Raw genomic sequence first — 27,135 nt, forward strand, 5'->3', positions numbered from 1 at the left:
GTATTCAGCATAAGTGGAACACGCTGTGCCAAAGAAAATGCTCATCCTTCTTCCCTTCTTGCCCCCTCCAGTTATTCACAGATCACTAGAAAATCTGAATATGGATTTGGTTCGCTCCCAAGTAAGTTCAGCTTTTGTTCCCAGGGTCTTGAATTCACCAGGAGGCTTTGCAGCTCTCAGTGTTGACCTTTCTCTGCACTATGCAGTGGGTGTTCCTGTGCTTTGATCTCTCATCTTGCTCATCCTTACTTTGCTGACACGACTTACAGGCCTAAACTTGAACCTCCTTCATCACTGTGGACTTGCATGGCCATCACTGGGATGTTGCCCAAACTGTTTCCTCCTATTTCTCCTTCTTTGTCCTCCTTGCTCAGGTACTGCTGGACTGTACCCTTGCTTGGTGAGACCATTGATCCTCTTTGCCTTGCTGTAACCATTGGCTCTTGCTTATCTTTTTATTAATGACTCAGCCAAGCCTTGCTGTTCCTTAACTTCTCTTTATTTTACTTATTTCCCCCCTTCCTTTTTTTTTTTTTTTTTTTTGAAGATGTATTTATAATTATTCAGCAGATAGTTTCCCAGCAGAAGCTAAAAGTTCAATTTATGGATGTTGGGTGGTTCTTATTTGCAATTCAGAGGCTTAGTGAAAAAAACCCTTATTAGACATTTATTGAGTAAAGTATTCCTCAATGGGTTGTTGATCTGTATTTGGTCTTTTATTAAAGATCAGCATTAGGGGAGAGCGGAGGGACTTAGTTTGCCACTTGAAAAAAAAAAAAAAAAAAAAGGCAAAACTGAGGACTATTTTGCATTGTTCAAAACTTCTGGCAAAATCTCCAAGGTCTGGTAGAAGTATAACAAGACACAAGGTGGGAGAAATAAAGCAGCCCAATGTTGAAGTATCTATGTTCTACCTTTGGAAAACGTTTCCTATTTTAGTGTGTGTGTGGGGAAATTTGTCACAATAGCTGTGCTGAAACAAAAGGGGGAGAAAATCACTCTTAAATTACAAATAGTCTGCAGAAAATAAGATAGTTTACTGTGTAAGAGGCATGAGCAGCACCAAGCCTAACATTTCACCCTTAGTACTTTCTGAGAAAGAACAATCATGACAAATCAAAATATTAGCTGCTCAGAAACAGGTGCCCCTCCTGATCAATGGTGTAAATGACTTGAAGGGGCTTCTCCAAACATCCTTATGGAAGGATACCAAAGTAAACAACCTTTAAATAATATTTTTCAGTTTCTCTTGTTAATAAATGTGTTTACTAGGACACTGATTGTAGGGCTGAACTTCTGGATGATGCAGAGGACTGTTAGTTCTTGCTACAGTTTTGCCCCATCAGTTTAAGAACCAGCTGAAAACAATTACACCAGATTGGTTTTGATCACTGAACATAGGAGAGTTGCCTGTTTATCCTGGGAAGCTCTTTAGCATAAAAAAACACAACAACAAAAAACCCTTTAAAAAATAAGGAATGCTTTAAGGATTAAATGCTTGTGAGCTGAACACATCTTGACTTCTTTTGAAGGAACAAGATGTCCACACAACATGTTTTCATGACAACACACCAGGCAAGCAAAACAAATGAGGCTGTTGGGGCACTAGCAACATGCTGGTGCTGCTGCTCAGAGAATTCAAGACAGCAAACAGATTTTTTTTTTTCAAATCGGAAACATGCCACAGAGACATTAGGAAACTTAGAATTCCAGATATTCCAGAGCACAAGTAATTATGTTCAGCTCTGCCTGACATTTCACACTTCAGGGTATGCATCCCAAAGAAAGGCACTAGGTGGTGTGGAAGAGCTAGTTGGTAGGCAAGATTATTTGTGCAGTTCTGGGATTGACTAATAATTGCCTTTTGTTTCAACTGATGCAGCAGGATTTGTTCTTCATCGTAATTCATCTGTTTCTCTGTTCTTGATCAGACACTTTGATTCAGTTTTTGCATTTGTAGATGCATATTGTGGTGGTGTTCCAAGCTGTATTTCTTTTTCCTTTGGAGTTAGAAATACATTCCTGTGAGTGAGAACATATTTATAGGAAGTAGACCCAGGTGAATCTCAGGAGGTTAAACAAGGCCAAGCAGAAGGTCCTACACTTGGATCAGGGTAATCCCCAGCATCGAGGCAGGCTGGGGGCAAAAGTGGAGTGATAGCAGTCCTCCAGAGAAGGCCTTGTGCATGTTTGTGGAAGAAAAGCAGGATGGCCAGAAGGTTGAGGGAGAGGATTCTGCCACTGTACTCCACCCTGGTGAGACCCACCCTGGTGAGACCCCACCTGGAGTACTGTGTTCAGTTCCAGAGTCCTCAGCACAGGAAAGGTATCAACCTGTTGAAGTGGGTCTGAAGGACAGGCACAGAAATGACTAGAAAACTGAAATACCTCTCCTATGAAGCCAGACTGAGAGAGCTGGGAATGTTCAGCACAGGAAAGAGAAGGCTCAAGGGAGTCCTTACTGCTGCCTTTCAGTATTTAAAGGGGGGCTGTAAGAAAGATAGTGATCATCATTTAGCAGGGCCTGTCACAATGGGACAAGGGGTGATGGGTTTAAACTGAAAAAGGAGATTTAAAGTTGGTATAGGAAAGACTTTTTTTTTTTTTAAACAATGAGGGAGGTGAGACGCTGGTCCAGGTTACCCAGGGAGGTCGTACATATCCCACCCGTGGAACCATTCAAGGACAGGTTGGACAGTGCTCAGAGCACCCCAGTCTTGTTTAAAAAAGTCTATCTAGATTTCCAATAATATTTTCTGTGTTTGTCAGAAGGTAAAATTGACTTAAGGAACTTCTGTTAATATAATTTTATTTCTAAATGTAGATATTCTTCAGTGGGTTGATCTCAAAAGTTTTGGAAGTTATTTTCTGCTAACTGTTCAAAGCAAGATTTCTCAAAATATGCCATTTTTTTCATCATGGATTTCTAGGTCATGGAAATAATGTTACACAATCAGTCACTCCTTACGTATGAAGAAGCCAAATTTCCAGCTGAAATGAGCTCGTGTGACTACTTTAGCAGTCATCTTTGCCCTTGGATGACAAATGAGGTCTAGTTTCCAAACACACAAAATGTATGGAAATTATTTAAAAAAAAAAACTCGTGACACTTTCAAATACCTCATGACTTTAAGCAACCCATGCCTCTTCAAAAGGAAAATTTGCATGAACATTATCTGAACTAGTCACATATCCCTAATTTATATCTATATTTCAATGAAGTCAACATTAGTAGTATCGACTTCTATGCTTCATTAGCATCACAGATACTACTGCCAAAAGGGTTACCATCTTCACAAGGAGAATTGAGACTTGGTCCAAGGGAAAAAAAATGGCACAAAACTGGCCATAGAGCTGTGTGAAGTTGCAGCAGTGGCTCTCAATCTGTCCGTTCTCACACTCTTGAAAGAAGCCATCAGTGCTATGAAACACTATGGGAGCTCCTTGTGAGGAGAGACAGAGGATGCTGGTGCTCTTTAGTTTGGAGAGGAGTCGTCTAAGGGGTGACCTCATTCATGTTTATAAATATGTGGAGTGTGAGAGGATTGGAGCCAGGCTCTGCTTGGTGATGCCCAGTGACAGGACAAGGGGCAATGGTGGAAGCTGAGGCATAGGAAGTTCCATGTGAACATGAGGAAAAATTTTTTCACTGTGAGGGTGACAGAATACTAGAAGAGGCTGCCCAGGGTGGTTGTAGAGTCTCCCTCTCTGGAGATGTTCAAAACCTGCCTGGATGTGTTCCTGTGTGATCTGCTCTAGGTGATCCTGCTCTGGTAGGGGGGTTGGACTGAATGATCTCTTGGGGTCCCTTCCAAACCCTAATATTCTCTGATTATGTGATTGCCTCAGTTATCAGAGCACTGCTACAGTCACTGAAGTAAAGATGCAAACTAAGTAGAAAAAAACCTCAGAAGAATCAGCAGGAATAAAATTACAGTAAAGGTGGCAAACACTTCAATGAGTTAAGTAAACAAATAAGCATCCGTCTCTCAAACCACACAATTTATGTGGCACACTAGAAGAATATGACTTTGGAAACCTATTTTTGTTTAACTGCCCATACTTATTCCATCTGGTGTATTTATAGCTCTTTAATTCTTTCCATCTCCTAATTACATGCCTGTTAATACTCAGGGTATAAACTACAGTACTTTGTGGTAATTGGCTAATCAATCAAAAGAATTCTCATTTATACCCACACTCTCGTGGTCTAGGGAGGTCATTCTAATATTCTGCAAATACCTTTAAGCAAACCCCAGGGACAAATGAAGTAAAAAGTTTTATAATAGGATAGTTTCCTATAACCAAGTATAGTGTTTATACTCTGCTGTTAAATACTGTAGGTTGATTTTATTGAGCCTATTTGAGTATAATGAGCATAAATGTTACACATACCACCATATGCTTTCTACATATGGACAGGCTGCAATTAATGCTGGAAATGAGAACTTGTCTCTTTCTTGCTGCTTAGTGGTGTTATTTATCTGTGCGATCAGAGTGAATTAATTTGCACTGAGTATCTGTATATACACCTGACTATATGCATAACCGCTTCTCTGCGTAACTACTGGCTGTAGAGAATGAACCTTATGTGTACTATATGGTCAACAGTAGGATGCAGAAGAAATACTTATTTTCACAACTATTTTCTTGACATTATTGTGCAATTGTACTGTTGCTTGTTTGGAGGGGTTTCATTTGTTTGGGTTTTTTTTGTTTGTTTGTTTTTCAGTGTGCACAACTACAAGAAAACTTAATATTCTTCCAATTAAACAGTTAAGATTACGCTGTATGCATGTTAAAGACAGTGGGCTGAAGCAGGTTTGCTTTTTCTTAATTAGATGTTTTGCTCTGATTTAATTAATTGAATCATCTAAAAAGCTTTTTGAACATAGAAGTAAAATTTTTAGCAAGAATCAAATGAAAATTAGAACTGGAAAATTAAGCAACACATTTTCTCTCATCCTATCCCTAAACCTCCTTGTAAAATGTCCCTTTCTGGCTTTCTTGTAGGCACTTTTCAGGTACTGGCAGGCTGCTCTAAGGTCTTCCTAGAGCCATCTCTTCTGCAGGCTGAACAGCCCCAACTCTTGCAACCTGATCCCCCTCTGATCATCTTCGTGGATCTCCTCCAGCAGTTCTGTGTCCTTTGAACGAAAGTGGTTTTTAAAATAACATTTCACACTTGACAGTAATACTCACATATATTAGAATATACATAGAAATTCCATAGATTCCATTGTCAATAACTTTAGCAACACATACACAAAGGCAACACAAAAAAAAAAAATAATCTATCTCCTGCAGTAATTTCATTGTCTTCAAAAAACAGAAGTGTCTTGTTCAAAGTGAGCAGCTTACTATCAGCATCTAATTTGCTTGGTGGTTAAGTAAATCATACAAAACTTTAAAATGAGATGCTGAGGTTGATAGATTTGTATTAATTACTCTGGAAGTGTGGAAGTGATTAGCAACGGAAATAATTTTGAACAGCCTGTCTTCTACTTTCCCTAGCAAAAATGGAGTAATATGTCAACAGCAGTCCAGATCTAGATTGCCAGCCTTTCATGTCAAGTAATAGTATTAGTTCTTTTCTATTGAAACCTAAGGAAACCTGATGCAATAACCAATGCATAAATTTAGTCATCAGGGCACCTTGAGCATCACCTTCAGGGACATTGGCAGCACTCTCATAGCAACAAAACACATGAAGTCCCTCTGTTCTGGGCTTGGTCAAGATCATACTGCAAGATCATGTGTTTTCCTTTCTAAATATATCTCTGCACTGAAGCATGAGACTATTAAAGCAATTCCACTGACATCCCTTCTGCAGGAGGAAAAACAGCCAACAAAACAAATCTACTCTTGCTGCTCCATGGGACACTTGCCTTTAGCATTGTTGTCTGTTACCACAACTGCAAAGAGAGGCTGGGCTACTCTTTGGAACATCTCCCTTATGAGGAAAGACTCGGGGAGCTGGGGCTTTTTAGCATGGAGAGGAGGTGCCTGAGAGGTGACCTCATTCATGTCTGTAAAGATGTAAAGAGTGAATGCCAAGAGGATGGAGCCAGGCTCTGCTCCGTGATGCCCTGTGACAGGACAAGGGGCAATGGTGGAACTTGAGGCATAGGAAGTTCCATGGAAACATGATTATTTTTTTTTTTCTTTCCCACTATGAGGGTGACTGAAGACTGGAACAGGCTGCCCATTGGGGCTGTGGATCCTCCCTTTCTGGGGATATTCAAGATCCATCTAGATGCATTTCTGTGTGACCTTGTATAGGTGTTCCTGTTCTTGCAGTGGGGTTGGTCTGGATGATCTTTGAAGGTCTTTTCCAGCCCCTGACTTTCCCTGTGATTATGAGGGACAGGGCTGTCCTTGTAAGACCTGTAGGGCAAATTTGGCCCATACCTGAATTTGCAATTCTTTGTTCTATATCTCCAAGATAAGAATGGAACCAGGGTTAAACCAGACCAAAGACCTACAGTGTTTGCTATCATATAAAACTTTAATCTGCCCAGAGCACAGAATGAAATTCACAACTTCTTTCTGTCATGCAAAGCTGATACCATTTAATAACTGACACATGATGAAGTACCAAGAGAACTGTGCAGATACCGTGTGGCATTATACAGTTCCTAAAGTAAAAAGGATTTTAATAAAAGGAGAGCAAGCTGGTGAGGAGTTGTGGCAAAACTCTGGCCTAGGGGAAGACCTTTGTATTTATTTCAGGTTTAGGGTTTTTTCTTCATTTTCTACTCACCCACTTTTGGCTGTATGTTTAATTTACAGTAGAGAACTACCACAAACAAGGGAAATCCTGGTAGAGTTTATCAAGTTGACTTACTGCAAATCAATCAAACAAATATTTGTTTTCAGGTGTTTCATAGAATCAGTTGGTCTAATCTCATAAGAGGACTATATATATTTTTAAAAAAATTCATTAAGTACAAATAAATGTGGCAGATTAGCCTAAAATTCATAGGTAAATAGAGCATCAATCCAAGATAATATTCCCTGTAGCTTTTAGATATAAAAAAACACCTCTGCATGGTATCCATATTAGCTCTCAAGAGTTTCTAGGGAAGCAAGGAAGGCATGACTACACATAACGCATGCTCATTTATTTTTGGCTTGAAAAATCCTGGCCCAGAGAAGATATTAAATGAACAGTCTGTTATTTATTTATTTTTCCTTGGTGATCTGTTCTTTAGAAGAATATGAAAATGGGAAGAAAGCTGAGAAGGAAAAACACTTGTCTGTCATACCAGCATTTTTGGGGTTAAGGGATTGTTGATGTATTGGTAACACTGCAGATCTTCAGTTGCAGACTTCACAATAATATTAATCAGCCAGGTAAAAACTTGTTAAATATCCCACTTTGACAAATAACGCTAAGTAAGTTAACTTTATGTTTTGTGGTTTTGGGGGTTTTTTTCTCCATCTGTTTTGGACACGAATATTGCGTTTACCTCAGTGAGGACTCTTTGTAATCTCTTTTTAGCCTGGAACAGGCATCTTTTACAAACACACATGCAAGAGCAGGGAATGCATAACAAGCGCTGCCCAGTCCTCTTAATGTATCAGCTCCTGGGAGCAGCTTGTTTCAGAATGTGATGCCTTCCTTTCCCCAGGGGTGAAAGTCCATTTCTAACAAGTCCCTTGCACTTGATGCTTTTCCTTTGGATAACTGTAATGGTGTTACATGCTTCAGAGATGTGTCTGATGTCTATCGCCACCTTTGTATTTCACCCAGTTCCAGGCATTGTTACATCCCAAAGCTGAATGTGGGAGTAGTGTGACTTTTTGTTTCTGCAACCAATTAATCTGCCTTTTTTTTCCCCCTTTCTTCAGGTTTTTTGTTTCCCTCTGAGCATGCAGTATCTCTTCTATCTGTGTCATGCAGAGTTGTTTACAGATTACTGATCATTACCCACAGAAACTCAAGACCTGCTGGCTTGTCAGGTCTTTTTCAAAACCGGCTTATTTCTCTTAGAATTGTTATAATTACGCAGAACATTGGAAAATTTTATTAAACTTCTCTTTCATTAACATGTCTCCTCTATAATGTGACTTTTGTTTAGTTGAATCCTAAATAAAATTCAAGCATAAGTCTTGTTTGCTGAAACTTGTTCCTCATCTTTCTTCTCAAATATTTTGAAATATCTCTGATAAGCAGGGGTTACTTCATTTATCCTTCTGAGGAAGAGCACAGAAGTACAATGACGCACCAGTTCTGTTCAAGGGGTCAATATTCATATACCTTGCACTGTACTTTGCTCAGCAGGGAAGAACACAGTCTACCAATTAAGAAGGTACAGAATCTGAGGAAAAAAAATATAAAATTGCCAGGGTCAGTCTATGCTATGAGAGATGTCCTGCTGTGCAAGAGGAGCATGGTTTCATCTAAAGGAGGAAAACTTTTCAAGAGAGTTTATTCAAATTTGGAAGTCACTATGAAAAAAAAAGGACCTACCTTAGATTCAATGTTTTTTTTGTGCCAAAGAGGAAAAGAAAACCAAGCTGCTCTCTGTCCAACTGAAGGCAGAAGGTGCATGGCCTCCTTGTGCTAGAGCTGTTCTCTTTTTTAGTAGACTGACAGTCTACCTTTCTTGTATTCAAGAGAGTCTTACCCAGCATGGTGCTTTACATGTATCTGCAGCCAAAGCAATATTTCCACATTGGTTAACTAAAATGCAAGCCTTTCTTTGCATAGTAAAAACGAATATTTCTGTCTAGCTCAAGAGCACTGGTAGCAATGCACTACTTTTTTCTCAGCCTTACCAACATAATCCACATTGTATTTGTTAAGCATGTTGTAGGCATATGCAAACCACACCAAAATATGCATCATGCAACAAGGCATCCCAAACAGGATAGCTGTAGGGAAGTGGTGGGTCTACTGCGTGTTCAGGAAGGTGGCACTACACGTGGAAATTCAAAAGCAGTCCTGAAATGATGCATTTTTTCCTACAACAAGGAATTCCTCAAGTCTGCAAATGTTGACAATGATTCCACTTCTGCATTTGTCTCAGTCATAAACCTTTGGTTGTCCATTTTCAGGGGGTTTTCATCTGAGTTAGGAAAAGGAAAGGTTGACCCATAGGTTGAAATAAAATGGGATTTAATGAAATGGCAAAACTAATATTAATACTAATGCAAATAAAAGTATATAAAGTTATACTCAATCCAGTGAATGCATGGTGGTCACAAGAAACAGGAAAGCAGTCCTTAAGAGCAGAATTGTAAGTGAGCTCCTCTGGGGATGAGGAAGGGGGAAAAAATTAGAAGAAATATCAGGAGGAACCCCATCCTTGGCAAACATCCCCCTTTATACTGAGCATGATGTTTCTTGTCTGGGATACACCACTAATCAGGGTGGGTCAGCTGCCCTGGCTTTTGCCTCTCTCTCTCCTCTCCAGAGCTTAAGCTCTCAGCAAATTAAAGGAATAAAGAACATTTATCATAGTATTTGATCACACCAACCTTTTTAATGCAAGCTTCAAATATACAGACAGAGGGAGCCCATGCTTTAAACACAGAACCAAATAAAACAGCGCTTCAGTTGGTAGATCTTACACTATATTAACAGGAGAAAAGAAACCAACCCAGACACTTACATAATATATGGCTCTTCTTATATCAGTCAACAGTTGCAGAGAACATAGGTCACATAAGAAATACATTTTCTGAAGGGTAATCTCATGCCCATTCAAAACTATCCTAATAGTTTTATGCCTTCCTGGACAGAAATAGTTGTGACATGATCTGTTTGTAGTCTGATGTGTGCATTACAGATTTCTTACCCTGACTTCTTCGGTCTCATCCTGGCTATCTGGTTGTATTTTAAATATTTCTTAAACCACTATCTGTCACAGTTTGAAAGAGTTTACCATATAGCACTTTATCTGAACAAAAAAAACCCCTTCATCTATTCTTTTTAGCTGTTGGTCTGTACATTCATTGCCTTACAAATTCAAGGTTTGGGGTTTCTTTGGGTTTTGTGTGTGCACGTTCTTTATTTGTTCAATTGGTTTGGTTTCCCATTTTTGTTTAGTTTTGGGGTGGGTTTTTTGTTTGTTGCCTTGTTTGGTTTGTTTTTGGTTTTATTTATGGTTTCGGTTGGTTTGTTGTTGGTTCTTTTTCTGAGCTACCATTTTAATCTCAGTCCCAGGACAGGTAGTGTTTTGGTGTTTAGCTTTTCCTCTCCAATCTGAATGCAGAAAATAGTGCAAAAAGTGTATGGATGGAACCCTATTCCTCTACTGCACACGATTTGCCCCCCTAGAGAGGTGCTTATGACCCTTGGAAGTCAAGAGATGTATGTGTTGGGATTTTGGTTTGTTTCTTTCTTTGTGTTGTTTTTTTTTCTTCTCTTTTGTTTGTTTGGTTTGTTGGTTTTTTTTTTGAGGGGGGTGTGGTTGTTTGGTTTTGTTTGTTCGTTTGATGGGTTGTTTTTTTGTTTTTTTTTATGCAGAACCATTCATACTTCAGCTCTTTGCCCTCCTTCGTGAGAACCCCAATCTGATTTCATTACCAGTTTCCACAAACAGTTGCCATTAACAGTTGTCAGCATGGATAGAATATATTCCAAAGTGTAAATAAAACAGTAGCTTTACTTTCAGTGTGAAATAATAAAGGGCTTTTAAATATTACTATTTAATTAGCATTATATGCATAATAAAGCATTGCCTTTTTATGTCAGATAGTCAGACATCATTTTGAAGTGTCTTGACAAAATTAATTATAATGTTAGTTGATAGCTGCGGCAAACACCAGGTCTAATATTATTAGCACTGTGTATTCGATTTTTAAATGTAATTTATGCAACGAAAACAGACATTTTATGTCTTTATGCATACAGCACTTGTTTTAATAAAAATTGCAAAGCCCTTACATGGAATATTTTATAACAGTAAGCAGAGAGATTCTCAAACTCTGAGGCTTTATTATATACATTTTTTGGTGACTCTAAACCTTCGACTTTGCAGTTAAAATATGAGTATATAACAGAGATGTCACTGAAAGGAATTAGTGCAACATTTGACATTTTGATTCTTTCATTCTAAAAGAGATAACACTGTACAAATCACAGTGAAAATATTTTGTTGATAAGATTAAAAAGATCCATGTATAATCACAGAATCAGGGGTCAGAAGGGATCCCAAAAGATCATCTAAGTCCAACCCCCCTGCCAGGGCAGGATGACCAGGAGCAGGTCACACAGGAGCACTGCCAGGCTGGCTTTGAATGTCTCCAGAGAAGGAGGCTTCACAACCTCTCTGGGTAGCCTGTTCCAGTCTTTTGTCACCCTCATAATGAAAAATTCTTTCCTCATGTTCATGTGGAAACTCCTCTGCTCCATCTTAGAGCATTTCTCCATTGCCCCTTCTCCTATCATAAGACATTACTGAGCTGAGCCTCACTCTACCTGACGCTTGCATTTATAAGCATTAATGAGGTCACCCCTCACTCTCCTCTCCAAGTTAAAGAGCCCCAGCTCCCTCAGCCCTTCCTCATAAGGCAGATGTTCCACTCTGTCTCGGTCCAGAGGGGGAAAGAGGCCCAAATTCTTTTGAATATTCCCGTGTTGTGAAATTAGAGGCACAAACAAGGCCAAAATATCAACAGCTAGACTATTTATTACATAAATAAAGTGGAAATAAGAAGGGGAGAGGGAGAAAATAGAGAGGGAGAGAGAGAAGAGAGAGAGAAGATGAAAGGAATTATATTACCACACCCCTCACCCCCCCAAGACAATTTGAGTCTGTGGAGGAAAGGTGCTGCAGGAGATGCTGGGTTTGTAGAGAAATGGTGCTGAGGCTTTGGCTGGAGAAGAGATGTGGTCCTCTGGGCAGCCTCTTCAGCTCCATGAGTTGCAGCAGGTGGGACTTAGGACACAGAGAGAGGGTTCAGTCTGCTTCTCCCAGGCTCCACGGCCTCTTTTCTCTGGATTAGCATTGTCCCGGGCTTTTCCTTCCCTCTCAGCAGCATGGTCCTTCTTCTGCGTTTTTCTTCTTCTAAGCCAGTCGTGGCTCAAGTCTTTTATACAGTTTTTAGTCCTTAGGTATGTGTCCAAGCATTGTCCCTCAGGAATTCAGGGGCCAGGAAATCATCCTTAGGTCCAGGTATGTTCCCCAGGATCTTGTCTTATGCATATTCCCGAAGGTGGCCTCGGTCCATTGTTGTGAGGCCAGCTGTGGGCCAGTGATTGATGTTATCTTTTGCACCTTCCAAAGGTTGTTCCAGTGGCTCTGCCCAACACATATCAGCTATTGTCTGGGCAAGCAGCAAGTGATTTTATCTTTGTTGAGTCACACAAGGAGAGACAAGCTTTAGTCTCTCACACACTCCCTTTATCATTTTTTCGGCTCTGCACTGGACTCTTTTAAGCAGTTCCCTAAGTTCCTTCTTGAACTGAGGGCCAAAGAAATTGACACAATGTTCCAGATGAGGCCTCACTAGGGCAGAACAGAGAGAAAGGAGAACCTCTCTCAACCTACTAACCGTATTGATATAGGGAAACCTTAGGAATATAAGTTATTGTAGTTAAAATAAATGGAACTAAAAAGACCCAAATTGTTTTAGTCCAAAGAACCATGTAGTCGCTCTTCTATTTAAACTGCTATGCCACTGAAAAGGTTTCTGTTACTATCACAATCATAAAAACATCAACCACCTTTTTTTTTTTTTTTATCAGTTACACCAAAATCACACTACTTTTATATAGTCATTTTACCATGATATTCTCTCATTTAAGTAATAAAATATTTCTAAGGGATAGAGAATGGATTTCATGCCAATATATAATGGTCTTTTTGTCTTGTGCAAAACCTCAACGTAAGAGTTTTAGTGGTGTAATATTTCTTGGGCAGAAATCCAATAACAGGGAAACCAAGTCACTCAGTTATGAAAGCTGTCTGTCTAGAGATGTGCTATTAAACAACACTTGAGCTTTCTGTTTACTTTGGTGGTATTTATAGTTATGGCTATGCATTTGTGGCTTGCTCTTTCTAAATATTTCTACAATGCAGTTGCTATGATAGACAATACAAATCATCATAGCTCCACTGGTATTGATTTTTTAAAAAGAAGAAAGAGAAGCAATGGAGGACTTCTGTTGCTGCAAGCTTTGCTTTTACATCTTATTCTTTGGTGTCCTACTGCTTTGTAAATAATGCATTTATATTGATTGTGTATTCCCCATTATTATAGTGCCTGAACATGCCAAACATGAATGTTTTCAGGCTCACTGATTCTTTTGAGATGGAAAATAATCAGAATTCTGCTGTAGAACTGTAGAACAGCAAACCTCTAAAGCTATCCTGTATAAATTTCAAGAACATAAATGAATCCAAGGCCTGGTTAAAATGCCCTCCAGACCACTTAAGCATCTGTATGTTCATGGAGAAGGTAAGCACAGGGCAGGGGAGGCAGGTGACAAATGTCTTTAAGAAGATGACATTACCGTTCTGATCATTCATAAAGGCATAGATATCACTCAGAAGATCAGCTGACACTCAAGTACCACCAGGGATTAGTGGGTATGTTTCCTGGGTTACATCATCACTTCTTTTCTTCAAGTGTCACCCCTATCCTGGATTATGACTTTTTCAGACTTCTGTGTATTTTTAGAGAAGAATTGAGATGTACAAATGCACTGTTTATCTTCCAAATCTTATCTCTGCCACAAAGTTCCCACTAGATATAGCAGGATCCTTTAGGGTTAACAACATGTAAAACAGAGAAAACAGTCTCTGCCTTGTCCACATGTGAAATCTGACTTCAAATGAGATGTCCTTTACGCATCAGTCCCTGCTTTTTATTCTAAATGCCAGAGCCAATGTCACTTTCTTCCTCTTATCTTCTATAGCAAAGAGCTCAGATCATATCCTGCTATCACTCATCAAGCAAGGGATTTTTGCTAGAATAAAGGGAACAGAAAAGGCATAGCCCTGAAAAAACACTGTCTTATTTTGCATTCTGCTCCAACACGGTAAAGATTTCTTGCACATTTCAATGACTTGTCAAAGAGAGTACCTCTACAAACTGGTAACCTCAGGCAAGAAGAAATTTAGACCTCAGTCTCTAATATCTCCTGTTAGCCAATTTTATCTGTATGTCTACCAGATGTTCACACATATGCATACAGGCACAAATATATTTCAAAGGTACAATTGCAGCCCAGATACACACCTTTTTACATTTCTTCATCTCGTTATCATCATCATATATTCTTTTTTGTTGTTGTTCAGTTATGTTACTAGCTGCCACTCAGTTTGAGCCTTACACAGCACTATCTCAGTGGAGGTTTGCTCATCACCTTTCAGATTAAACAAAATGAGGAATTAAATCTCTCTTAAGTACCAATTAAGTGGTGAAACAGTGGGCTGCCACCATCCACAGCAAGGTGCTGCTTGGAAAGGCTAGTCAGTAGCTAATCTGTGAGAGTGAAAATGCTGTTTGGAAAGCCAAAGGCAAACATGGATCCCCATGGTTCGAGTGGCTGCAGCTGTGCAAGGGAAGCAGCAGGCAAACAGGCAGGCAGTGGGTGGTGTGTTCTGTGTGGACCTGGGAGAAAGCCAAACAGCAAATTTTTCGTTGACCAAGATAGATACATGAAAGGTAAATCTAAGAAACTCAACAAGTAAGACACCCTCCCTGCTCATTCCCAACATACTGGGGGAAAAGTGAGATGATCAAACAAGTAAACCCAAGAAACAAGAATCACACAATAAATTGTTTTTATCCTGATAATCAATTAAAAAGGTCCATGTACTGGCTGATTTCTCAGGCTGAGAGGACTGGTTGTTTATATTGTTTAGTATCACTAGCAGTGAATTCAATAGAATAATAATAAAACCTGCTACTTCCGTTTTTGTTTTGGGAGAGCTGACAAGCAGAGTGCCTTTGAAGTGCCTTTTAATAAAAACAAGGTGTGAGTGTATCATTAAAATATTTTTTAAAGTGAAAGATAATGGAAAATATCTGCCTGTTGCAATGAATTTCATTACTGTAAGTGAACTGACAAATTTGAATAAGGAGTTTATATTTATATTATTTATCTTTGTAGTTAGCTACATAATTATGTTCTATATTGATACAGATGGAATTAATAGATTGCCTCTCTCTGTCATTCCCTTTCTCTTATCTTTGGGAGGGGGGAGGAGTCATAAAGAGCATTTGTTATTCATTTAGTGGCTGGCCCAGCCTTAATCCTTGACATCATCAAATTAAAACTTAATAAATATCTGTTAAATTCGGGCAAATTCCATCAAATACATCAAATAAACTTTGTCAAAGTATCACTTTATCTCATTAAAACATATTGCTTCTTTCCTGCTCTGAGTGAGGTGCATTCCACTCATTTCGTGGTGAACAGGATCCTAAATCAGGATTCCTCAAGTGATTTAAGTGATTTGCAACACTCATTTGTGACAAACCGGCATTGCTGGCAGGATGGCAAGCAACACTGCTGATTGTTTACACAGGCATGGGATAAATCCAAGTGCCAAATTCTCAAAAGAATGTGCTTGTAATAATTAGCATGATTGGAAAGCTGTGGAAGTACAGCTAAAGGTAGCCAGAGGCCATATAAAAGCTGGAAAGGGGGAAAAAAAGAATGATTTGTAGGATTTTAGACACCTGCTTAGAAGCTGCCTGTCAGGATAGGAAAAAACAAAATTGAGTGAAAGAAGATCTGAGAGAGGAAATAGAAGGAAGACAGGCAGGCAGCTTGGTTATTACTGTCCCCTCAAATTGAACAGCTGCAGAAACAGTTGCAGGAAGAAAAGGAAAAGAATAAAAATTGGAAGAAAAGGTTGAAAAATGTTCATGTGGGCTCCTCATTCCCCTGACATGGTACAGATTAGGAAATCAACCTGAGGCACAGTTCCCGCCTTGTTTCTGTTATTGTGATGAAAGATCTAACCACACCTCCCTCCAGCTATTGATTATAACCACCTTTCCCCCTCTTTTCTGAAGCCATGGCATTCAGGCTGAATTGAAAGGGAAGAGATGTGGACCTATTACCAAGCATACCCAGCTCCTGCTTCTTGGGCTCCAGGTGGGGTACCTCTGTTCATCTCAGAGAGAGAAAGCCACAGAGCAAGGTGAATACACTGAAGAGGGAGACCCTGAAGAATTGTGGTATTCCCATGATAAAAGGATCATTTTTCCCCTTGTATCTTTACTTAGTACAAGGCATCAGAACCTGACATTTGACAAGGTTTTTAGTTATTGCCAAAATATTAAAGCAGAATAGGTGTGCTAAAACTTCAGGGAGACCTGAGTTTATGCTGTCTGCTTTTTGAGTAGTCTCAGTGCAACCCCTCTCTGAAAAGAAAATTATGAGGCTAAGTAGAGGGCTCAGAACAAAGGTCATTTCTCTGGTAGCACATAGATTGTGCATAGCAGCATGCAAATAAAACCATAGAATCATAGAATTTTTGGGGTTGGAAGGGATCTCAAGGATCATCTAGTTCCAAGCCCCCTGCCATGGGCAGGGACACCTCACACTGGATCAGGTTGCCCAGAGCCCCATCCAGCCTGGCATTGAAAGCTTCCAGGGACAGGGTTTCTACCACTTCCCTGGACAACCTGTTCCAGTGTCTCACCTCTCTCATGGTGAAGAACTTCTTCCTGACAGCCAATTTGAATCTACCCAGTTCTAGTTTTGCTCCATTTCTCCTAGTCCTATCATTACCTGACATCCTAAAAATCCCTCACCAGCTTTCTTGTAGGCCTCCTTCAGATACTGGAAGACCACAATAAGGATTCCTCGGAGCCTCCTTCTCTCCAGACTGAATAGCCCCAACTCTATCAAACTCTCTCCATAGGAGAGGTGCTCCAGCCCTCTAATCATCCTCGTGGCCATTCTGTGGACATGTTCCAGCACCTCCAGATCCTTCCCGTAATATGGGCTCCAGAACTGGACACAGTACTCCAGGTGGGATCTCACCAGAGTGGAGTAGAGGGGGAGAATCACCTCTCTCAACCTGCTGGCTATGTTCCTCTTGATGCAGCCCAGGATCTGGTTTACTTTCTGGGCTGCAAGTGCACGCTGGCAGCTCATGTTGAGCTTCTCATCCACCAGCACCCCCAAGTCCTTTTCTTCAGGACTGCTCTCAAGCCAGTCACTGCCCAGCCTATATCAGTGCTTGGGATTGCCCCAGTCCCAGATGCAGGATCTTGATAATACAAGTGATCATATCCTACCAAAATTAGTTTCAAGTGTGTTGTAAAATATGTAATATTTTCCCAAGTTATAACCTTTTGTATGTGTGCGTATGTGTGCCAGATATCCACTTTTTAAGCAGATATGGTTTATGTTTGCATTGTGTTATTAGGAGAAAAACACAAATAAGATATGTATTAGAAAAAAACACCAAAAAAACCCACAACAACAGGGAAAAGAGAAAGAATTCAGTGTTTGAAGATGGGCTTATAACTCTGTTAGTGTGTGCCCTTACACCGAGTTTATTATCCTACTTTATGATTTAGGCATGCTCAGCAACAACGCAGCACAATTCATAGGAAAAAGCCCTGACTTTCAGTTCAAAAGTCTTGATACATATTCATTCAACATGTAATGTATATTCATAAGCCTTACACAATATTCCTGTAAAATATTGATGGATTGATTTCTACCATATTTCCAGACTTAATACTAGTTTTCTTCTCAGAATAGAAATTTAAGGGAGATTTTTTTTTCCCTATTTTTTTAATTTTTTTTATTTCTCAGTAAAGGAATTTAAGAGAGATTAAAATAGAAATAGAGAGAGATTAAAATAGAATATAAATTTAAGGGAGATTATTTTTTCCCTATATTTTATAATTTTTTTTAATTTCTCAGTAAAGGAATTTAACAGAGATTAAAATACTACTTTTTCTTTCCTATAATTTATATTGTTTTTTGTTTCTTAGAACAGGAATTTAAGGGAGATTATTTTTTTTTCCTATTCTTGATATTAATTTTTGTTTCTCAGAATAGGAATTTAAGATAGATTAAGATAGTAATGGTTTTCCTATACTTGATATTATTTTTTTGTGTGTCTCAGTAGAGTGATTTAAGATAGTTTAAAATATTACTGGTTTCTCTATACTTCAAATGAATAAAAAAGATCAGAATTAATTCCTCAAAGTTTGAAGAGATTTGGAACCAAATAAGGGTTGAAGATTTATATATTTCTTATAAATTTTGTGCCAGAATGCTAAACAATAATTCACACTTTTGGCTTTGAAAGCATTGTATTTACATTTCAAGAAAATGAATATGTGTAAATTGATTTCACAGAATCACAGAATGTTAGGGGTTGAAAAAGACCTGAAAAAGATTATTCAGTCCAACCCCCTGCCAGAGCAGGATCACCTAGAACAGGTCACACAGGAACACATCCAGGCGGGTTTTGAATATCTCCAGAGAAGGAGATTTGGGTTTATTTAACTCTATTTTTACATCTCAAAGGTGAAGGCAAAATTACAACTTGCAAATAGTTGGAGGTTGTGTGTGTGTGTGTGTGTTAGATTTATTCCACTAAAACTTAATGTCTGCAATAATTAAGCCTGAATAATCACCTGCTCACTCCAATATAACCAGGAGAGTATCACAGACTCTGACCTCTAAGCAGCGATAGTCCCTCTGTGTGCGCCTTGCATCCTCAGAAAGTGATGAGCTGTCCTGTTCTTGCACATTCATTCAGGGTTACCTTGGCAACCACTTGATAAGATGGTGCCATAATGTCTGTCCATCTTTTTTTTTTTTTTCTTTTTGCTATAGCATGAGTTTATAGACTAGACAATTTCAAAAGATAGGTTTCTCCCCTAGGGATTGTAGACACAGTATAGATTTCTTCCTATCTTAATAACAAGCATGCTACTTTACTTGCCAGCAGTTCCTCTGGATTTTGTGGCACTGTTTCCTACATCCACACAGACACAGACACAGACTCAACTGCTCTCTCTTCTAATAAATGTATTTGCTAAATTCTTGCTCTTAACCTTCCACTCTACCCTAGTGATCTCACCTGGAATATTGCATCCAGTTCTGGGCTCTCCAATTCAAGAGGGACTGGGATCTATTTGAGGGAGTCCAACAGAGAGCTACAGGGATGGTTAAGGGACTGGAACACTGCCTTATGAGGAAAGGCTGAGAGACCTGGGGCTGTTTAGTCTGGAGAGGAAAAGACTTGAGAGGGGATCTAATCAATGTATATAAACATCTGAGAGCTGCCTGTCAAGAAGGAAGGGACCTCTTCTTTTCCCTTGGTCCTTCTCTGGCAGGAGGGTTGGCCTCAAAGACCTCCAGAGGTCCCTTCCAATCCCTAACATCCTGTGATTCTGTGATCCTGAAATTAGGCAGCCCAAAAGAGAGGGGAGACTATTATTGCCATCAGCAAGGGAAATAATATTCTGTGAGCTCAAACAACAGTACAGAGGAGACACAAATCATGGATCCTGGAATACCCAGAGCTATAATTGGAGTTTGTGACCTGTTAGACACTAGCTAATCTATTTTGATATTTTTCTTCTTTGAGGTTTCTGTGATTGCTGATGAAGGCCCAAGTCATCCATAAAGTGTAATACAACAAAAGTACATTGTCAGATAGATGAGAAAGTCACTCAAAACCTTCCCAGCACTGATGCTTCTCTTTTTACATCATGATTATGGTTTCAAATACATCAGTATTAACAGAGGTTAAAATCTTGCAAGCAAAATGGTTCTAGTGCTGATCAGCCCATTATAGACCTCACTTCCTAGCCCAGCAGTTCTTCCATACTGAGCCAGAGATGGTATCCATCATCAGTGAGATCTGGCATAGTTGCTTGAGTTCTTCTCAGAGAAAATGAGGTGACTCATGATGGGAATGAAGGAATCCTTAGGAAAATAAACTGTATGGGAGAAAATAAAATGTCATATACCTCCCACAGACAGCAAGCGCAAGTTGTTTGCAATGGTTGTTTTCGTGAATGAGTCTTCCCAGTAGCTGCTCAGCTATGTAATCATAGAACCACAGAATCATAGAATAGCTTAGGTTGGATGAGACCTCAGAGATCATCTACTTCAACCTCCCTGCCATAGACAGGGATGCCTCTCAACTAGACTCAGCTGCTCAAGGCCTCATCCAACCTGGCCTTTAACACCCTCAGGGAGGGGGCATGCCTCTCTGGGCAGCCTATTCCAATGTCTCACCACCTTCGTACTCAAAAATTTCATCCTAAGATTCAGTCTAACCCTATTCTCCCCCAGCTTTATGCCATTCCCCCTTATCCTATTGCTTGACACCATTACAAAAAGTCCCTCTCCAGCCCTCCTGTAGGATACCTTCAGGTACTGGAAGGCAGCTATGATGTCTGTGGCAAATTATTTTGAGCATATAATTTTTGAGAACTTTCATTTTAGCTAAAACTTCTTGTGAACTATGTTAATTACTCATCCTATTATGTACTCTTAAGTACCACTTATATAAATTTCTTTCTCCTATTTGATAAAAAATAAAATAAAATAAATTGCACTTGGTTCAACATGAACTGTGGATATGAAACAGGTATCACAGTAAGAAATTCTGACTTTTTTTGGTTTGTTTAATTTATAGTCTTGGACATTAGCATGCAATTTCCAACTATAAGAATATCTTAGAGTTATATTAGGTCAGTTTGTCAGGTCTGAAAACATTGGATGATGGTTCTAGGAGACTTGAAACTATGACGATCCAACTAAAACATTCAAGAAACGGTGAAGGAAGAGACAAATAGTCTTTTGTTCCTCTACTCTATGTTGTAGTGAAACCTATGAGAACAGCATCATTAGAAGCTCAGGTTTCTATTTTCTGACTTCCTAGCCTGAAAACTTCATGTGAACATGTTTTTTTGTTCTTTATTCTCCAGGTATCTTTATCCTTACATACTTCCTGCTTTGAAGTCAGAAAGGCTCAGTCAGAATTGATGAGAACTGGGCAACCTGGTCTAGTATGTGTTGTCCCTGCCCATGGCAGTGGGGATTGGAACTAGATGATCTTTGAGGTCCCTTCCAGCCCTGAAAATTCTATGATTCTATGAATTAGTTATTTTATTTCCAGAAGTCTCAGGGGAAAAAAAAGAAGGGAGTAACACTGTGGAGGGGGGGAGGTTGTGTTGTTTTTTATTTCTGATACAAAAAGAGAGTAAGATCAGGTTTATTTTGCATGACAGAGCATTAAAAAAAATAATATTTAACAAAGTCTAATAGAATTTTTCATAGTCACTTGCAACTTTGCATTCATAAAGTCATTAATTTAGGTCACAGAGAAGCTTGAATGGACATTGTGTCACAAATTGTATAGTTTTACAACTCTATATGTCAGCCTTTTTTAGAAGACAAGGGTTCATTGATTCTCTTTCTCTTTTTTTTTTTAATGTATTTTATTTTGGTGATTTTATTTTTCTTTATTATTTTTGCTATTGACATAGATGAGCTAATTTGCAACTTGCTTTTAACAATAAGTAAAATTGCAGGTTTTTTTTTTTCTTTTTCTTTCTTTTTTCTTTAAATTATTTTTATTTTAATGCCTCAGTAATCATTTGACAAGTGGTAAAGTGGGAGTTGAGAACTGCTGAGGCTCACAAAACCTGCTGTAAAATTAAATGTGTAAGAAATTTCAGTGTGTGGTTTGTAAAGAAAGGAGGATGCTTAGGTACTTGAAATAGATGAGGTGAAGCCTCACCCACTCAAGTACATTATTATAGTGCAGTGACCTAAGGAAATGCTCTTTTCTAGACACTGAAAGATGAGCTAGCTTCAGGAGAAGGCCTAGAAGAATTCAAGCCAAGATCAAAGATTTTAGTAGCCTGAACAAAAGGCACATTATAGCTTGAATTTAGTGTTTTGAGCTGGGGAGATGCTCTAGATAAAAAGTTGCAACTTCACACAGCATGCAGCTTATGACACTGTTTCTCTGCCCTTGTTGCTGTTTCTAATTTCAGAGCTGGCTCAATGTGCAGCAGGCTCTGTTGCATTGCACTGTCATAGTGTACCTTTACTTTCTGAGGCCTCCCAGGAGATATAAAGTTAAAAGGAAAGGAGACTACAAGGATCATAGAATCATAGAGTCACAGAATAACAGGTTGGAAGGCACTCCAAGGATCACATGGTCCAACCTTTCTAGTTGACAGCTTATATGGGATGACCCATCATCTTATCAAGAAACTCAGGGTAGGAGACTCCACTACTGTCCTTGGGAGACAATTCCAATGTCTAACTGTTCTTATGGAGAAAAAAATTCTTCCGGAGTCCAGCTGGAATCTCCACAGGAGTAACTTGTACCTATTTCCTCTTCCATGTGACTCCTTGTAAAGAGGGGCTCTCCATCATCTTGGTAGCTACCCTTTGTGTACTGGGCCATGGTAATAAGGTCTCCCCTCTGCCTTCTTTTCTCCAGGCTGAACCGCCCCAGCTCTCCCAGCCTTTCTTCACATGTCAGGGCTTCCAGTCCTCTGATGATTCTTATGGCCCTTCTCCGGACACTTTCCAGCCTGTCTGCATTTTTTTTTTGTACAGCAGGGACCAATACTGAACACAGTGCTCCAGATGTGGTCTGACAAACACTGAGTAGAGTGGGACAATGACTTCTTTATCTCTGCTGGTGCAACCCAGCATCCTGTTGGCTTTCTTTGTCCTCGCAGCACACTGTTCTGCTGAGCTTGTTATCCACCAAGACCCCCAGGTCCCTTTCCATAGGGCTGCTTTCCAGACAGGTGGATTCCAGTCTGAGCTGCACTCCTGGGTTAAGTATTCCCGTGTGCAAGGCTCTACATGTGTTCCCATTTGATAATAACTTTTAAATTTTAATTTATTTTAATTGCATTTTATTTTTTTAAGATTTTTTGGTGGATTCTTGTTGCCTGTCCTTTCCATAAGCAGTCTTAACATTTTAAAGTTGTGCTTTTCAAACAGGATTAATTTATCTAGCATTGTACATGCAGATGGGAATTACTGATAGCATCAGTTTCAACAAAAAATTAATACAATCATGCAAGAAGGTGGCCTAGTAGACTTCTAAGGTTCTTTCCAAACTTGCTCTTCTATGAGTCCATAAATTTGACAAAACTTGACAAATCTAAAAGCCTTTGGGCTTTAATAGATCGAGATAAAAAGTAGATGTGAATTACTTTCAGATCTGTCTGGTAAGAGATTTGTTATAGAAAGTAAAGATATTTGTTAACTACTGTAATAGTAAGTACATAAATCTGTGTGTTTCTCTAGCAACATCAGCAATCTCTGTGCTTCTGCATGCTACACAGTATTTCCCTTTCAACAAGAGAGCTATCTACTGCTATTAATTTCCTTTTAAAATATAATATAATAATAAGTTCTTCTCCATGAGCGTGGTGAGACACTGGAACAGGTTGCCTAGGGAGGTGGTGGAAGCCTCACCCCTGGTTGTTTTGAAGGCCAGGCTGGATGTGACTTCGGGCAACCTGATCTAGTGTGAGGTATCCCTGCCCATGGCAGGGGGTTGGAACTAGATGACTCTTGGGGTCCTTTCCAACCCTGGCAATTCTGTGATTTTAAAGTATTCTTCATTACCATAACCAAAGGAAATCTCCACTCAAATAATTCTGAGTTGCTTGTTGTGGGCTTGAAATTTTATCTACAAAGGCCCACACAAAGTATTCTGTTTTAAGTCATTCCAGTTTACTTCCAGCACACTGGGAATTTGCTAGTCTTTTAATTAACTGACCAGATGGAGTTATTAAGGGAAATGAACTCTAGTTTGAAAAAGACAATAATATTTTATTGTAAGATGGGAATGTGTTTGAAATTCACTTCCAAGCTAAAAAAAAAAATTAAAGGGACACTTTATCTTTGTTAAGGGAAGAGCTATGTTGAAATTAAGATATTTTCCAGGAGCAGCAAGAAGTTCCTCTGGGATCAAACATGATATTTTCCATTATCATCTCTGTTAACACCTCTGTTGAAATATTCATTGACACGTGGCGACCATGCCTTCATATTATTTTGCATTTCTTTTACATGAAAAATCTTCAGCAACCCTTTCTGTGCAAGACTCAGAGTTCCTTCCATAATACAATGTGATGGCACAAACCTTTACATTAGTCCATATGGAGCAAGATATCAAAGACCACTGAGAAGATAATTACTTATCTACCAAAAAGAGAGTTACAAGTTTGGAAAGGAGGAATCAATTTCTGAAGTCTAGTCAATTTATTCCAATTTTCTCATGTATTCAAAACTTCTCTTCACCTTTCTCATAAAGGCACAAATATCTTCTTCGTAATTCCCAGGGAGTCTCTCTTCCGTTCATAAGTAGGGCAGCATTCAACTTGGTTGTTCCTACTCATGGAAAACTTCAATGCTTTGAAATTTCCAAACAGTTTTTTTTGTTTGTTTGTTTTGTTGTTGTTGTTTGGGTTTTTGTTCCTACAATCCTTTAAATTGTCATCCCAAATCCTAGAGAATCAACTGTGCATCTGTAAATCTCTAGATCACAGAGCAGTCAGCCTGGCTAGCTACTCTGTTCAGTAGATGGAAACTGAGATGCTTCATCATCCCATCTGTGCCACAAAGATGGCAGCAATTCAAGGGCTGTACTCTTCAGAGAACTGTGAAATCAGAATTGGCAAAAGGTACTGTCACAGTAGAATGCTTTCAGTTTGCCAAACTGCCAATTCTAAAATTATCTTCTCAATCATTTATTGATTTTTTCATTTCTCATCCTTCTCTGTTAAAGTTCATCTAGTTGAACTAGGTTCTAGTGATGTGAATTGCATTATTACTTATCTGTTATGGCTATACAGATGGTTAAGGAGGAAGGAAGACTGAGCTTTTCTGCATTTATCTATGCATGATTTTCCAGAAGTTGGGTGCAGACACAGAAGTATGGAAAGAAAAAACAGCCACTCTAAGCGTGCAACTTGCCTCCTCCATATGGAAAACTAGGAGGAATTCAATTTGTGAGTATCTGGAACCAGAGTTCTTGCTTCCCTTGGTGAAATAAGATATTTTCATTTGTGAAGGGGTGAAAGCAAGCAATGTGCTCTCTAAATTACAGAAGTTACTCTGATTTCCATTTCCTCTCAAAGAGGAGTTCTGAGCAAGCTTGTGAATGATCTACAGCTCACAAGATCTAATAGTAATTCTCTGTGTTATTCTTCCACAAAAACAATCAATAAAAATAGATTGTGTCTGGAATATAAACACAGAATATTTTTTAATAAATAAATATAAATTAAAGTTAAGATCTAAATGGTTTTACTCACTTGAAAACCTGGGAAAACGGTGTTCCTTAGGTGCAACTAGATGGTAGTATCACTAGATTAAAGGACAAGATTTTTTTTCTGCCTCTCTCTACATCAATAAAAATAGGCACACACACAAACACCAACAAATCTCAGAGCTATGGGATGTGTTTTTTTGTAAATACTTTTCAATGCCCACCATTTCTAGCAACCACTGTACAAAAATCAAGGTACAGCTACCTGCTGGCTGGTCCACTAGTAGTCATTATAACTTAGAATCAAGCATGTCCCCTTCTGTTCCATCCTTGACATTTTACTTCAGGTCGTTCATTTACCTCTGATGCTTTTGTATTTTTCAAGCATTGACAAAAAGCTGTGGAACAAATTCTGTTGTTGTCTTTTTGTCAAGCAGTACCTTATATTTCAGCCCTTTAGAAAAAAAGTTTCAGAGGAAAAGAAAACCAGTGACATGGAGCTCTGCTGAGCTTGTTTATTTAGTGTATGTCCTTAAACAGCTACACAGTGGGTCAAAAGACACAGGAAGTCCCCTTGTTTCAGGAGCCTCAGCTCAAACACTAAGAAACAACTGAGTTCTGAAAATGATCCCTAATTTAAAATTGACTAAAGAGAGAATTTGTTCTTCCTTTTGCCAGAATGCATGATCAGAAATTGGTTTGTGGAAGTAATAACTAAACAGTGTTTCCTCAGGCAATACAAACCACTCACATTAATGAAAAAAAAAAAGAATAAACAAAGCAAAACCAACAAAAAAAAAATCATGAATAAGATTTCCACATGATGATTCTTACAAGAAAAAAAGTAATTTTCTCATGATGCAGCCTTATTTTAGATGCCAAGAGACCTCAACCTAATAAGATTGCTAGAAGTATTAGACTAAAAATTCTGAGAGGAAAGAGCCCTGACCAAAATCTCATTCCTCAGTCATGCCACTGATGAGCAAATTAATACTCTACAGTCTGACTACATAAAGAACTGAAGCTTTGTTTTACTGTGCCTATGTCTTTACTATGCCTAGTCTTCTGCTGTTAATAGCAAATAAATGGACACTCACAGAACTTTCAGCCCTTGTTGTTAAGACCAGATTTACTCAGGAATAATACATATCATGGCTTTTTATCTTTACATACAAACATACCCAAAATATTTTTCCTCTCCTGTGATTCTTGCTTTTGCTGTGACTCAGTATTTCACCAAATAAACACTTGTGTCAATGTGCAGGTTTCTCTCTGCATCTATAACAGAAATGCTTAATCAAAATACTTTTCATCTTATTGTAAATGCTATATCCCATAAGCTCTCTTTTATCATTCCATTTCCAGTACTGGATAGAGAAATTAAAGCAATACCACTCAAGTGCAGAAAAGAAGGAGCTCCACAGGTGGTGCTATTAAAGGTGCTCATCAAACACAGGGATGGAGCCTGACTTGCTCACATCCACCTTGGCATCTAAATGTTCAACTACAATGATTTAATGACAAGAAGAAAGATAAGGAAGAACATGGGTCTTTTTATCTTCTGCTTTCCCTTCATGTATGTCAGGTAATCTCTGCTAACTTTAATATAGGACAAATTTAATTCATGGAAAATAAAAGAACCTCAAACCTCTCCTTTCTTTCTTTTTTTTTTTTTTTCCTTTCTGTTAAAGTGAAAATAGCCTCTTCTAAATAGCCTGGAAACTTTAGCCATCAGAATTGCTCATTGATCCACCTCCCACTAAAACACAGGCCTCCTCCTGAGGCCGCTAGAGTCTGTAGAAAGATTTAGATTGATTTCAGTGGATTTTGGATGTGTTTTTCTGAAAACACTCGAATCATCTCACTTCTCTTGCTATTCTCCAGGTTGCTGTAGTATTACTGAAAATTCTTCTCTACAAACAAG

The sequence above is a fragment of the Dryobates pubescens genome, chromosome 9 (assembly GCF_014839835.1).
Source record: "Dryobates pubescens isolate bDryPub1 chromosome 9, bDryPub1.pri, whole genome shotgun sequence".
Lineage (NCBI taxonomy): Eukaryota > Metazoa > Chordata > Aves > Piciformes > Picidae > Dryobates > Dryobates pubescens.